The sequence below is a fragment of the Mesoplodon bidens genome (genome assembly GCF_964165515.1).
Source record: "Mesoplodon bidens genome assembly, chromosome: 15".
NCBI lineage: Eukaryota > Metazoa > Chordata > Mammalia > Artiodactyla > Ziphiidae > Mesoplodon > Mesoplodon bidens.
Genome location: NC_138171.1, coordinates 73,418,672 through 73,433,599, shown reverse-complemented (window position 1 = coordinate 73,433,599; position 14,928 = coordinate 73,418,672).

Sequence of the window (14,928 nt, the reverse complement as noted above, 5' to 3'; positions counted from 1 at the left end):
GGTTTCTCAATTTCAGCACTACTGACAGTTTGAATCAGATAATTATTTGTGGGAAGATGTCCCATGCAATATAAGATGTTTAACAATATTCCAGGTCTCTAGGTGCTAGATACCAGTAGCTACATCCCCCTCCCAAGCCAGGACAATCAAAAATGTCTCCAGATACGGCCAAATGTCCCACAGTTGGGGGTGGTGGGGTGGTGGTGGGATTGCCCCAGTTAAAAACTACTGATCAGAACATAAATAAATAAATTTTAAAAGAATAACTTTTTGCCTATGTTTTTTCTCCCTAATGTGTACTCTTTTTATTTAACTCCATTCAGACTAATTCAGTCAATGAACGACATATAATTAAACTAGGGAAATATGCCTAGAATTCTTGGTTTTAAAAAAAAAACCTGGTTATGGTTTTAGAGCAGAAAATTAGAAGGCAAGTGTTACACAACCAAATTAAGAATAGAAAAACTTAAAGGCTAAGAAGTATCAATCGTGTCTTAGGGCTGCTCTAACAAATATCATAGACTGGATGGCTTAAACAGCACTTATTTCTGGAAGCTGGGAAGTTCTGGAAGCTGGGAAGTCCATGATCTAGGTACCAGTCAACTGAGTTCATATGAGAACACTCTTCCTGGTTTGCACATAGATAACTTTTAGCTGTATCCTCTTATGCAGAAAGACAGAGACCATCTCTCTCAGGTCTTTTCTTATAAGAGTAATAATCCCATTCATTAGAGCTCCACTTTCATGACCTGCCAAATGCCCTACCTCCATATACCTCCAAGTACCATCATAATAGAATTTAGGGCTTCAGTATATGAACTTTGGGAGGGAACACAAATGTTTAGTACATAGTAAATAGTGAACACAAGAATCATGATACAACGGGATTCAAATGTGTCCTTCTTGATATGCACACAGGGCTTTCCAAGATCACCTAATTTGCAAGCTGGTTGAATCTCCTAACACTTCCACTGGGACCAACAGCCTTCAGCCTCTTCCCTTCTTTCAATCCCAAGGTCTCTTTGTTGCTTTTATTTCTCTTTACAGTATCATCCCATGAGGAAGGACAATGTTTTCCCACGGGTATAAAGTGTCCCAAGGACACCAACAAGAAAGAATACAAGAGAAATGGCAGCACACACCCCCAAACCCTTTCTTTGGGGAATATTTCAATTGGAGCAACTAATGCCCCCTGGTGGCAAGATAACCTATTTCTTTCAGACTGTATTTCAGGCTTATACCTGGAGCTAGGACTTATTTTCAGGACTGTTCTATATCAACTCTGTCAAGGAGCCAACAGAAGGATGTCGGGTTTTTTTTTTTTTTTTCTTTTTTTTCTTTTTTTTTTTTCTCCCAGGAAAAAATCAAGCTAGAGTAAAGTGAGGCATAGCTTCTTCTGTTAAAATGTTATGCTGATTTTCTTCAGTTAGAAAGGTGATGTGTTTGACATGTTCATGTCTTTGAATCAAGAATAAAATTAAGGTCCAGTTTTGATCCAATGTCTATGTTCTCATTTTTTAATTACAAAATTAAAAATACGCTCACAAGAACAGACAGGAAATTTCATGGGTCTCATTAGACCACCTCTATTCTCTTTCTTTAAAAAAGGATGTTCTAGTAAATTCAGAAAAAAATCAAGGCTACTGCTCCAGTTGTGGTAAAGCTGAACCTATCAAATGTCAGATTCACTAAAAAAATTAAGAGCTGACAACAAACTGACACTTTTCTTATTGTACTATCATGGATTCTGCTCATGAAATGGAACTTGACATCTGTATATTGGTAGATTAATGTGAGAGAAAAAAATCCTTGCTTTGGAAGATTTTAATTTTTATGGCTTCTAGTCATTTTAATACAAACCTGGCAAAAGAAAGGAAATAAAAAATTGGGGAAACATCCTTTCTGAATTAAATATGTTAGTCTGGGTCAGTGAGAGTTTCAATGCCTGCCAAAATTGATTTTCAGTGGCATGTAGCATTTTCAGTGAAGAAAGGATGGGGTTTCTGAATGGATTTAGCATTGTTTGAAAGTTTATTTCAGATAGACTATGACACTTGGAGCGTAACTTTGATTCCTTGTGCTTTAACAGATTGATCTGTAAAAGAGGATGTCAGTCATAAGCCTTTATGTCCAAGGTTACATGTTAGGCACTGGGAAATAACCTCAACAATGACCCCTCCCTTCAGAAATATAACAAAGGCTCTAGTTATGAATGACAAGTGCTTCTCTTCAGGGAATGAGTTATTCTCAAAAACAAATCCATCCTATTGGGAGGTGGCCTAAGAGGTGAACCTTGCATTGACCTAAGAGAGTTAATTCACTATAATTCTAGATTGTCCAAGAAGTACTTTGGCAACATGGAAGAAAGATACAGTATAAATCCAAATAATGAATATTTTTATGAACCAGATCAGAACTATACAAACAATCCCTTTTCACAAAAGCAGAGTTTTGATATATCAATCCCCAGCTCCTTTTTTGCCAGAGATAATTCAATGACTACCAACACCAGAAGCCTCTGATTGTATGTGCATGAGACCTTGGTTTCCAAATCCCTTAAATAAATGTCACACCTTTGCACAAGTGTTGGCTGGCTTTGAGGCACCAAGGTCTACTGAATTCAAGGTGCAGTGGAGATCCCACCCTGCAAGGTGCATTGGGACTCCATAAACCACTTGCCTCATCCTGGCTCAGGAGTTTAGAGGAAAATTGGCAAGCATCAAAGCAGGTGCAACTCTATCCTCTGATGTCTAAGGTCTGGGGTGGGGCAATGGTGCTCTAGAGTATTCTTTTGTATAACTTTTATGGGTCTGGAAGTACTCTTTACAAGCACCTTTCCCACCCCGAGGCAGATACAGGCTCACACACTAAACAGTGACCCTATTCAGTCTTCTGTCTTCCACTGTATATATCCTGGGTATATGTAAGTTGTAGGAGAAATCTATGTAAAAGAGATATATAGCCTAGAAATGATGAGATCCAGGGTTGGAGTTTTAAAGTAAAAGCTAAAGAAATGAATACCTGGAGACTCAGAAGACCATCTGCCTTTAAAAAGCAGCCTATTCAGGAAAGGGGGTGTTGAGTTCAGGGGACTATTTTGACTTTTTTAAGGTTATCAAGCAAGAATTGAGTCCATTTTTGGTACCACTTTTTGCACAAACTTGTCCAAAATAAATAACCAGCCCAGCTGTGGTGCAGAAAACCTCCTGTGTAAATTATTTTCATGTGTGTGGCTTTTTAAAATGAATTTCTGTCAATCTTTCCATGGCTTTTGGTCCACATTAGTCCTGACTCTAACTGTATTTTTCTGAAAAGTTAAGGGAGGTAACTATCTATCAGGGACCATCTCTACTATGGCTTCTTTTGTTACTGTTGTGGTTTGGTTTGTTTGTTTGTTTTCAGATTGGGTTTGAGGCTCAGCACATATTTCTCAATACTCCTAATACGCTATCGAAGTTGGTTTGGTTTTGAAGCAATGCAACTGATTAAATCTGGGGAGTTTCCCACCTCTTCCACTCTATCTCACTCTACCTCCCCTCTGGAACACTCAGATTCTTGGCTTTACTATGTATAGTCACAGGGAAGCTCTTGCTTCTCCCACCCACCATTGCTCCAATTTGAAACACATGCAGGGGAAGAGAGGAAGAGGAGTCTGTGGGAGGAGAGGTAGAAGAACCGCACCCACTGTGAAACCACCATGCCATCCTGCTTGCATGTGGTTAGACACACAGAAAGAGAGGGAGTTTTCTAAGTTTCTTTTCAGTACATCCATATTCACTGGTCCAAAGACACTTCGGTTTCTTATTGTCTGACTCATTCTGACATTGACATAGATCAGTTTCTTGATCATGATGGATTAAAAACCAATAAAGTGAAATGTCTCAAGGCATAATCTCCAATGCTTAAAATAAAGAGGAGAGGAAAGGAAAAGTAAAATATTTTCATAATTTTCATGGGAGTTATCACATTCTGAAAGTCCTACATCTGACCCTATGAAAACCTAATCCCTAAAGGTGGTACCTCATAGCAAACACCACACACACACACACACACACACACACACACACACTCACTTGAAAAGGGAAGGAGGTCAGATGGTTCATACCTTAAGACCACTTAAACATTTTTCTGGAAGGTGAGAAGGTAAGAAGTCAGAGAAAAAGTCCATAATAGTATTTTGGCAATCTCTCCACTCTATAAACTCTATCCATAGGCAATCACTGGCTTGTGCCAATTTTGCATAACTAAAAATGATTTAGATTAAATATTAGGGATGGATGTTTGGCAATGGCTAAGCCTATGTTCTTTTTACCTTTTAATAGCAGATAAAGATGTCCGTCAGGTTGCCTTTGTCTTGTGAACTTTCAACAGTTGCTCTGGCTTCCTTCATATCATTTGTTTCCTTGAATTTTTGAAGTTTTGCACCTACCTCTATGACTTTTTCTTCATGTAAGTAAGTGGCTGAAGTAAGAGTCATATGTATACAAGCTAAAGAAAAAAATCAGATAATTGGTAATCATTACTGCCACAGACAGCAGGTTAAAAACTGGGGAGGATGACGATGTTTGACGTCAAAATGAGAGGCAGAAATCTGGGGTCAAGTGGACCTGGGTTTAAATTCTGAGTCTTCTCATTCCTAGCTGGGCGATCTTGGGCCAGTCATCTCAATAATCTTCCTAAGGCTCAGTTTCCCCAACTACAGAATAGTATTGACAAGAGTGTGTACTTCATAGGAGAGGCATAGGATTTAAATCATATACTGACTTCACCCCAAAACTGATATTTAGTTTTAAATTTAGGGTGCGAAATCAACCATGAGACTCTAAACTGATTGTGAGCAGTTTCTTCAACTCTACTGTTTTAAATCAAGATGTCCTTGAATTTGGATAGTTAAGTAGTTAAGACTCCACACTTCCACCGTAGTGGGTGCAGGTCCATCCCTAGTCAGGGAACTAAGATCCCACATGACGTGCACTATGGCCAAAACAAACAAACAAACAAAAAGATGAACTTGAATTCAATGTAGTGACTTAGTGATGGTGTAAATGTCCATATTGTACTCCATTCTCAAAATCAGTCGTGTAAAACAAAATCTAACAAATATCAGTAACTACGTATATTCCAGTATACTTTTTAGGAGAGAACATGGTTATAAACATAGAGCCACCCAATTAACCTTATCCAAGAATAAGAAAGACAAAAATATCATGTGTATTTCTGTTTATTAGTAACTACTATTGAGACAAAGAGCCCTCCTCTGCGGTTTGGATGATTTCCAACAGGAAGAACAAGCCAATCCTCAAAAATGTCAAACCACAAGGGAGTTTCCAAAGTTGATTGGTAACAGCTTATCACACATCCTACCCATCCGTGGCCTCCTTCCCCCACCATACACAAGAAAGAAAGGAAGGGAAAGTAAGCACAAAACACAAATTCTGTCACTGGACACACATTTGTCAACTTCATTGTGCTATCTTCTTTCTCCAAGACCCATTTGGAACGTTATTAGGTCTGTTAATGCTTCAAGCACTCCTGAGATGTGAAGTCCGGTAAAAAGCTGGAGGACTGAAATATATCTTCTTAGGAGAAAACAGCAAATTGAATCCTAATCTTCAAGTTAGTTTTAATTGTCACTGAAAAATGTTTCTTGAAGTTCTGTTGTAACACTTGCTCATGGTTTTTGAAGTGTGGCCAATAGTATAGAATCCATAGTTTTATTTGATGAACAAAGAAAATAAAGTCCTGGGAAAAAGTTAAATTCACAGGGCCATAGCCATTTTATCAGTATTCAGTATTCTTAAGAAAAACTGCAATTTTAGACTCTTTCATAAAAGTCATGGTATTTTGGCCCTAAAGTTATAGGTTCAAAATGATAGACATCTGATTATATTCCATATTTATTTCCACATTTAGCTGTTTCCTTCAATATTAAATCAAGATCAAGCGACATATTACTGAAAGTGATGGAGCAGCTGATAGAAGTGAGGTATATGTTTTGTTTTTGCTTAGTTTTTCCATGTAATCAATGCATCTGCCTTGCTTCACCCATCACCAGGGTCCTGTCAGGATATATACCAACCTACAACACAGTTTTTCAAAAGGATCCTGTAAGAACCATTTAAAAATCCCTTCTCCCATAAAATGAACTTACAGCAGAATATTCTGCCCTCGCCATTTACCTTATATATTTCTCAACCCTGCATATTTGAGAATGCACAACAGTTCATTGCCCTCCCACATTTGTACTATTGGTTTGATGTGATGCCCTATAGAACAACTTGATAAAATAATGCTTTCCAATTGCTTTCTGGGAGAGCCACCAGTGATCCTCTTATCACACTGAGAAATATGCTATCAAAGATGGGGCTAGCTTCATGCAGTTATGGAATAGTTTCTACTCACTATTTACAAGTTTAAAAACAATGCCAATCAACTATTTTTAACTTTTTTATTAGGCTTTTTACTTTATATATGTCTGCACCCCTTGACATTTTTAAAGTATGCAATCATAATTAATATATTATTTGATTGAAAGTATGTAACATTATTACAAATACTATTATATGATCTATGTAAGTACATATTATATAATTTAAACTTTTAAAGTATCAATGAAGGGTGTATATGTGAATGTTGGAAATACTTTGGGAAGGGGAAGTGTCTGATTCCTAGCTAGATCACTTTCTGTTTAGATGATGTCTTGCAAATTAGTTAAAGTGAGTGCATTTTACTCTTCATTGGTTGGTAAAAATGAGTATGGTAATGGGTAACCTTGTTATAAGGATTAGTGCAGGTCAAAAATGATGCACTTCTGGTTTGTGTTGTGTCGTCAGTGGTAGACATTATTTTTCTACTATAAAACCCCATTGCACCTAATGGCTTGTGATACCTAATAGCCATCTGCATAGTCACTGCTTTTTAAATTCAATGCAAAATTTGCTAGCCCCATCGACTGAAACCACAGTACAAACTCACCAATCATCTGCGGCCTTTCCTTTGCTTTGCAGTTCTCCAGAGATTGCTAACAGCTATTGAGTGATGCAGTCCATGACTATGGTCAGGACTACTGGATGTCATTTTTCTTGGACAGAAAAGTCTTTATTACTGTTACTTGTTTTTCCGTCTGCTCCATAGATAGGACAAAAGCTGTTCAAGCTTGAAGAATTGTTCAAGTACACTCTTGTCCTTCTAAATTAAATTAAAAACAAAATATAATTAACAAAAATACCTATCAATTGAGTACTAAATGACTAATTTCTAATAGTATTCACTAATAAAACTCAATAGCATTCACTAATAAAAGAAACTGTATCTTAGAAGAGATTCACCTAATCATCATTTTTGTTAGTGTCCAGAGAGCCTAGTCCATGTCTATTTTTTAACAATACTCTTCTTATAGAGTCACTCTCTAAGTTATTTTCATGACTAGTGTTAGACCTCAACATATAGTTCAAATAAGTTAAAGTGTTCTCTGAAATATACCATTAGGCAAAAAGTTTTGGGGAAACAATTAAATGGAATATCTTGGCAGGTGGCTGTCTTTCTTCACTGAAGGATATGCAGGAGCATATCTAGAGGAATGAATAAGCTTTACCCAATAAACAGGAGTTCATGCACAATTTAATACTTAATTAGAAAGTCTGCAATTAAGCTGTGAACATGTCTGGAACTTTGATATGCATTAACTTGGAGAAAAGGAGAAAAATCCCCAGACACTTGAAGAGAAAAAAAAAAAAATCAGAATAGTACAACAACAGGACAATGGGGATCCCATCAAGAAAAAATAATGAAAGACAGCTGTTCTTAATAGGCACCTCAGAGGAAAGAGCCTCAGATATGAATAATTGAAATAATTGTATGATCTTGTCAATAGGCACTTTCAAACGAGTCAAGCTATTTTGAAGGTGCCAAATTATTTGTGTGACATTTTTATGTTTTATTTGCAGCATAATTATAATCTATAAGCACCACTCTATCTACCTGTCACATAAATTGATGCAACATTTCCTCTTTTTTATAAAAGCTTCTTTAAATATAAGAAGAAAACACAAGCTATGCATCAAAATTTACACTGAGACTCTTAGGAGGAAATTCTCATAGAAGTGTGACTGCATTGTAGTCAGTACAAGGAAAATCTGGTTCCCAAGATTGTACTCAAAGTTTAAAGCAGACAGACATTGACCCCTATTTATGATTTGACAGCTTTTCAGCTAATATTATGAATTTATGCTTATAATTTCTGCCATCCAAATTCTCTCTCATTATATACACGTGTTACATATTACGTATGTATACGTATATGTATGTATATGTATACATATATTACGTATGTATACGTATATGTATATACACACATACATAAATACATACATAAATATATCCTTCTATAATACACTTATGAGTTTGTTTTGGTGCTTAAAACTTTTAAAATTATGTGCATTACTAATTATATATATAAGTTCTCAGTTTCCCTATGCATTAGTTATGCTTATGGTAGATGATAACAATTAATAAAGACTTAAATTATTTCAATTGTTAGTCATTATTTATGTGGCATAAAACCCAACATATTACATGGGTCCACTGAGTCCTCCACACAGTTAAGTAGTATTTTCCACAGTCCATTCTAACTTCCAATGTGCATTAAATGTTGCCTACACAGAGACGAAAAGCAGTTGTGTACTTAATAGCGTGGAATTTAGGAGCTGAGAAGAAGCAAGTGGATAGTCAATGTCTCTTCTGATTTGCAAATAATTGAAGCTATTAATTTTCATTTCTGAGCTTAAGTGGTGGTCTTTCACGATCCTGGGGCAAAGAAGCTGATTTGAGTCTCACATTTTACATAGGTTAGCTCAGTCCTCATCAGATTAATGTGAAAGACTTTCTATCAGGATTGCCTTCTTCTCAGTGAGGCCAGTGCTTCTCCAACACACACTCATACTTACACAGCCACAGTTTTCCAGCATTTGAAAGACTGCAAACAAATTATTCCAGGTGGGATAAAAATTAGTAAAGTAGAGTTTGCTTAAATAAGCTCTTTTTTCTCACTCTCCCAATAGTGGTTTATAAGGCCAGGTGCATATTCTCTGAGTGGGTGTCTATCCAATTTGAAAGTAGATCAGCTAGACATGAATGCAAGTGCTTAGAACTAGAGCTGAGGGATGAACCTCAGAAATCTCTTGATCTTAGCAAGGTAGTGGCAACAATTTTGTTTATATCAAACATGAGACCAAGACATAGGAAAGGAAAGCATCCTTAAAAGATTAGACTGGATCAGCTGAAGAACAGCCTATGATGTCCCATTGAGTGCCACCTCTGTACCTGTTCTAGCCCAAACTCACTAGTTCACATTACCTGACACAGGAAGTATTCTGAAGTAATGAACGGACTAAAGGATGGAAACTTTTGTAAATGCAGTTTTGTTATTTTTTCAAGTACTACTAATAACTAAACCAAAAACCAAAAAAAAAAAAAATGCCTAGTAATTATCCTAGTTTAAGTAAGAGTAGTTACTAATTATTCTAACATGTAAAGTGGTACTTTGAAGTATGTGAATGTGTTTGAAAATTGTTTGTTCTCATTACCTTGTTCATTAGCCCTTGAATTCTGTTTCACTCATTCTTTAATTAAAAAAAAAAAGTTAATGGAAAGCCAATCTCTTACCAGATATTAGAGGCAGGGAGATTTACAATGACCCTTCTAACCTCTTTTGTTTTCCTAGTTAGCTCAGGTATTTGAAAATATTTCAAAGCCCAACTGTTACACATTGAAAATTAGAATCTTTTGAATGTATGAGATGGGTTACACCTTCAAAATAGATCAGAAGATTCTGAGTCATGTAGTAAGTAGAGATGCATTTCAGGTGGAGGCATTTGGAATTGTAAATCCTTGGCAAGGGTTTGGCTCTTTAGCCCTGGTCCCTAAGTCTATTCCACTTCTGTGCATCAACAACATTTTGAAAACCAATCAACCAGCCTAGAAGTAGCTGAGACATCTTTACAATGTTATGCATTCACACTTTTATTTCTTCGACAAATATTTGTAAAGCACACACCATGATGCCAGTACTAGATAGACAATGGGATTTTAAAAAGGAATAAGTGTTTAAAAGTGTGTGTGTGTGTGTATGTGTGTAGGATGGTGGGTGTGCAGACATGTAAGCCCTTCCTGTAGTGTGACAAGTACTTGAATAGATGCATTTCAGGGACTCAACAAAGGTAGCTGTAATTCTCTGAATTAACAACGTCAGGTTTTCCTACAAGAACCACCCATGACACACGTGAGGCTGTGTATCCCCAACGATGCTCACTCTTTCATCTCTCATTTACCATCTACTCAGGTGGGGAGGGGTGTAAGGATAAGTGAGATAGAAACTACTTTTTTATTATTTATCTTGAGTCATAAATGAGACAGGAGAACAAGGGCAAGACCAGGAGGACCCAACACTCCTAAGTAACATATTGGGAGTTGGCTCTCCACTTGGCCTACCCTAAGTGAACTCTTCATGGGTAAATTCTGAGACCTGATCTCTCTTCAGGCTTAATCTCTGAAAAGCAATCAGTCCTGTTCCTAATGAGACATTGGACTGGAACATACAAGACCAGCACATCCTTGGCAGGAAATCAGGAATTAAGAAAAACCCTAAGAGTCCAAGATCATGGCAGCAGGTCAACTGATAGATTCTATGTGGTGGGAACCACTGGTAGGGAGTGGCATGTCTGGGGGTAGAAATGGCCTCCAAGAAGGATTGAATTCTTTACAACAGTTAGGAAAACCTCTGTACAGCAAGCTGTGCTTCTATCCCAAGAGCAAAGCGTACCAGTGATGAACTAGAATACAAACTCTACTTGTAACACCATTAATAGTTTCTATCATAAGAACTCTGTAGTTCAGGAACCCTTTGACTTGGAGCAGATGAAATTTAAGAGAAACATTTCCAAAGCCAAAATGAGTAATGATAGACATTATTGGCCAGTGAGAAGAAAATGTCTGTTGAAAATAAATGGCCTAAGAAACCTTTTTTCCTGATAATCAGTTACCTGAGTTAAATAGAGTTTAATGTTATTTTTTAACTTAAAAAGTCATCTGTCATGTGGAGAGTATCATCAGCTGATAATGTGATGCAGAGACTACCATATCTACTTAGTCTGCAAATAAAAGCTTTGGCTTTCATATCTTCTTAGTCTGCAAATAAAAGCTATTTTTTCTTTAAATTAGAAAAATGATTCCATCCAACTTGTACTCAATACATTTTTCCACCTGTCAAAGACATGGATGATTGGTGACTCTCTCTTTGCAGTAGGAAAGCACACAGATTTTCAGAGTTAGTTAAACAATAAATCAATGCCAATTTGTTATTTCTATGATGACAGAGAACATGGAAGTGAATATAGTGATCTGGAAGGAAAAAGAAACATCCTTTTGATTTCAATTGACTCATCAACAAAGTGGGTGAATGAGGGCCCAAAGCATAAAGCTTGGGAAGTAAAGGATTAAGTAAGGAGATCTGGTCTTGAAGTAATGAAATATGAAGTGTCTCACTTTATGCTGCTGACTTATGGATAGCTTGAGGTGGAGGTAATGAGTACTCTTGACTCCACGTTTTTAGTGTAAACAATCCAATGGGCTCAAGTATCAGCCATTTGAATAAATCAGGAGACAGAGGAAGTGACGTTTATGAGCTAGAGGTGTGGACTGCTTCTTAAACAACCATGGGTACACAGATCACAAAATGGAAACCTGATATAATGGGAAGGAAACAAGAAGGAATGGCATGGGGTAAACTTAAGGGGAGGGGTTAGAAATCCTGAAATCTAATTCTGTGATAGAAAAAAAACCTTTATCCATTTGAGACCAAATTGATAAGGCTTACATTAAAAAGTTAGTGTATCACTCTTTACCTGAGGTTGCCAAAAATCTATTTTTTTTTTTTTTGGTAAGACACTTTTCAAAGTTACAAAGTCAGTTTTCATTTATCTCTGCAAATAAAAGGAAATTGTGGGGCTTCCCTGGTGGCACAGTGGTTGAGAGTCCGCCTGCCAATGCAGGGGACATGGGTTGATGCCCCGGTCTGGGAAGATCCCACATGCCACAGAGCAGCTGGGCCCGTGAGCCATGACTGTGGAGCCTGTGCGTCCGAAGCCTGTGCTCCGCAACGGCGGAGCCCACAACAGTGAGAGCCCTGTGTACCGCAAAGCAAAAAAAAAAAAAAAAAAAAAAAAGGAAATTGTGTTGAAAATTTGTCCTACTAAAGCAAATTTTAAAAACAATTTACTTTTTAAATATTAAAAATATTATGATATTTCTATTTTACTAAATTCAACATAAGATTATTTATAGTTTAAGAAGAAGAGTATGTAAATATCCCTAGTATCAAGCGTGATGTGGACTAGAATTCAAATATGTTGTTAATTTCCTAAGTGAATAAATATTGAAACATAAATGCATATTATTAAGTGAAAGAAGCTAATCTGAAAAGGCTATACTTTGATTCTAAGTATATGACATTCCAGAAAAGGCAAAATTATGGAGACAGTAAAAAGATCAGTAGTTGCAATGGTTGGGATGTAGGGGGAGAGATGAATAGGCAGAGCACAGAGAATTTTAGGACAATGAAAATACTCTGTATGATATTATAATGATGAGTATATATCATTATACATTCTCCAAACCCAAAGAATATACAACAAAAAGAATGAGTCCTAAGAAAAACTGTGGACTTTGGGTGATTATGATGTGTCAATGTAGGGTCATCTTCGGTAAAAAAAAAAAAAAAAAAGAAAAAAAAGTCGTTCTGGTGAGTGATGTTGGAGGAAGCTGTGCATGTGTGGGGGCAGGTAGTATATGGAAAATCTCTCTACCTTCCCCTCAACTTTGCTGAAAGCTTAAAACTGCTCTAAAAATGAAGTCTCTAAAACAAACTGTAAATTTAAAAAAATAGTCTGTAAATAAAGACTCTCAACAAACAAGTAAATGCAAAGGAGGTAGATGGAAGCAAGCAAGAAGTAGGAGTGTGTAAGAGCTAATGGCTTTGTTTCAATCCATGAAGAAACATGCCAGATTTTCAGGAGAGACTAAAAACATATCCATTCGTACATTCTAAGAATGAGAGCCCAAGGCTCATTTGATTTCATCAATGATCCTATGCAGTATATGTAATTTGGGGATTCATTCTTGCAGTTGGTATAATACAAATTGTAGTTATGGCTCTCTGCTTCCTAATTGGAGTGCTAATGTTCTTTTCATAGGCAGGTTCTGAAATATACATTTAGCCCTAATTGGAAATACACTTAAATTTAATCAATCACCTGCATAACTTGTGGCCTGAGAGCTGAGGTATCTAAGGCTCTATTTCTAATCAGATTTGGTCTCTTCAATTCCCTTTCTACACATCTAGTTCCTCAACATCCCTATTTCCCATCAGTTCAAATTCAACACCACTATAATCTAAATCTAATATAATCACCACTATAATCTAAATCACCATCTTTCCTTGCACCACAACAAGCTCTCCCCCAGGGAGTGCTATCCATCTCCCTTACTAAGTCTGCCCTCCCCTAACCAGCACCAATACACACACCAACAAATATTTTGCCAAGTTGTCCTTATACTTCTTTTTGCTATATCACCTATAGGTGCCCTTCACATCCTGTTCCCAGGGCCATCACTCCATTATTAATAGCCATTTAACTGGTCTCATCATCTCTAATTTCTCCAGCCCTCATTCTCTCTGAGATTCTCTTAGAAAACCATTCTTCCTAAATCATGGTTGAGATATGCCAGTCTTGAGATCTGACACTTCAGTAGTTCTCCATTGCCTACAGACAAAGCTTCAAAGCCTTTAACTACTCTTTCCCACCCAATTCTCTATTATCACCTCTTTTTACCCAACTCTCTAGTCTAGATTGCTGACACTTTCCTTCCCAAATACAATTTGTCTTTTCCCTCCCCTGTGCTGGGACTTCAATTCCAAATACCTCCACCTGAAATGCATGTCTACTTCATGAAATCCAGTCCATTCTTAAGCCCCAGTTCTAATATCTGCTTCTCGATGGAATTCTGCTCTAGTCACCAAGGCTGGTCTCCCTTCTCAAAACTCCTAGTTAGTATTTTATCTATATCTTTCCAATGGGATTTATCACATACCTCTCTCTAATGCATTTGCTTGTGAATGCAGTTTATTGCCTCTTATCTTTAACCAGGTTGTGAGATTAGATCCTGTCTGATTCATTCACCTTGAAAGCCACCCACAGTATTTTACACATAGTAGGAACACAGTAAATATTTGCTGAGCAAAGAGCAAGCAGCTCCATGGAAAGCCTAGAGTTTAAAGACATTTTATAAATTTTCCATTACAGACTAGTCACTAAAAGTTTGACCCCCTACTCATGAGATTTTAAAGAATCACATGATGAAATGTCCCCATTCATTCTAGGCTATTATTATTGTTCTTTTGAAATTGAAATATAAATCTCTTTTAGGAATAGATTTGGTAGATGTGATTAAAATCAACTTTTAAAAGTGTGACACATAATCAAAATTCACTGTATGATTGAAAGGCACCAAAATTTTTAAAATTCGCTAATTTTATCATAACTTTAATCCAAATCTCAAAAAGGAAGAAGAAATTTCATGTTTGGATTGGTGCATATAATTAAGTCTGAGTACCTAAACACTGCTTGTGAACTAGGTCATAGCTAACAGAAAAACTGTGTTACGTTGAAGTTTCAACTGCATATTTCTTCAGTCAGACAAACATTCTGTTTATAAAATATAAACTTACAAACAGGTTTTCAAAACTTGCAATTTTAGGAAAGTTCATTTAAAAATGTTCTCTTTGGGTTCAAGAGAAAAGGTGAGTCACTTCAGCAGATCATTAACTGTGTTGCCTTTGAATGATAGAACGATGTTTTCTGTTAATTGTCTTAG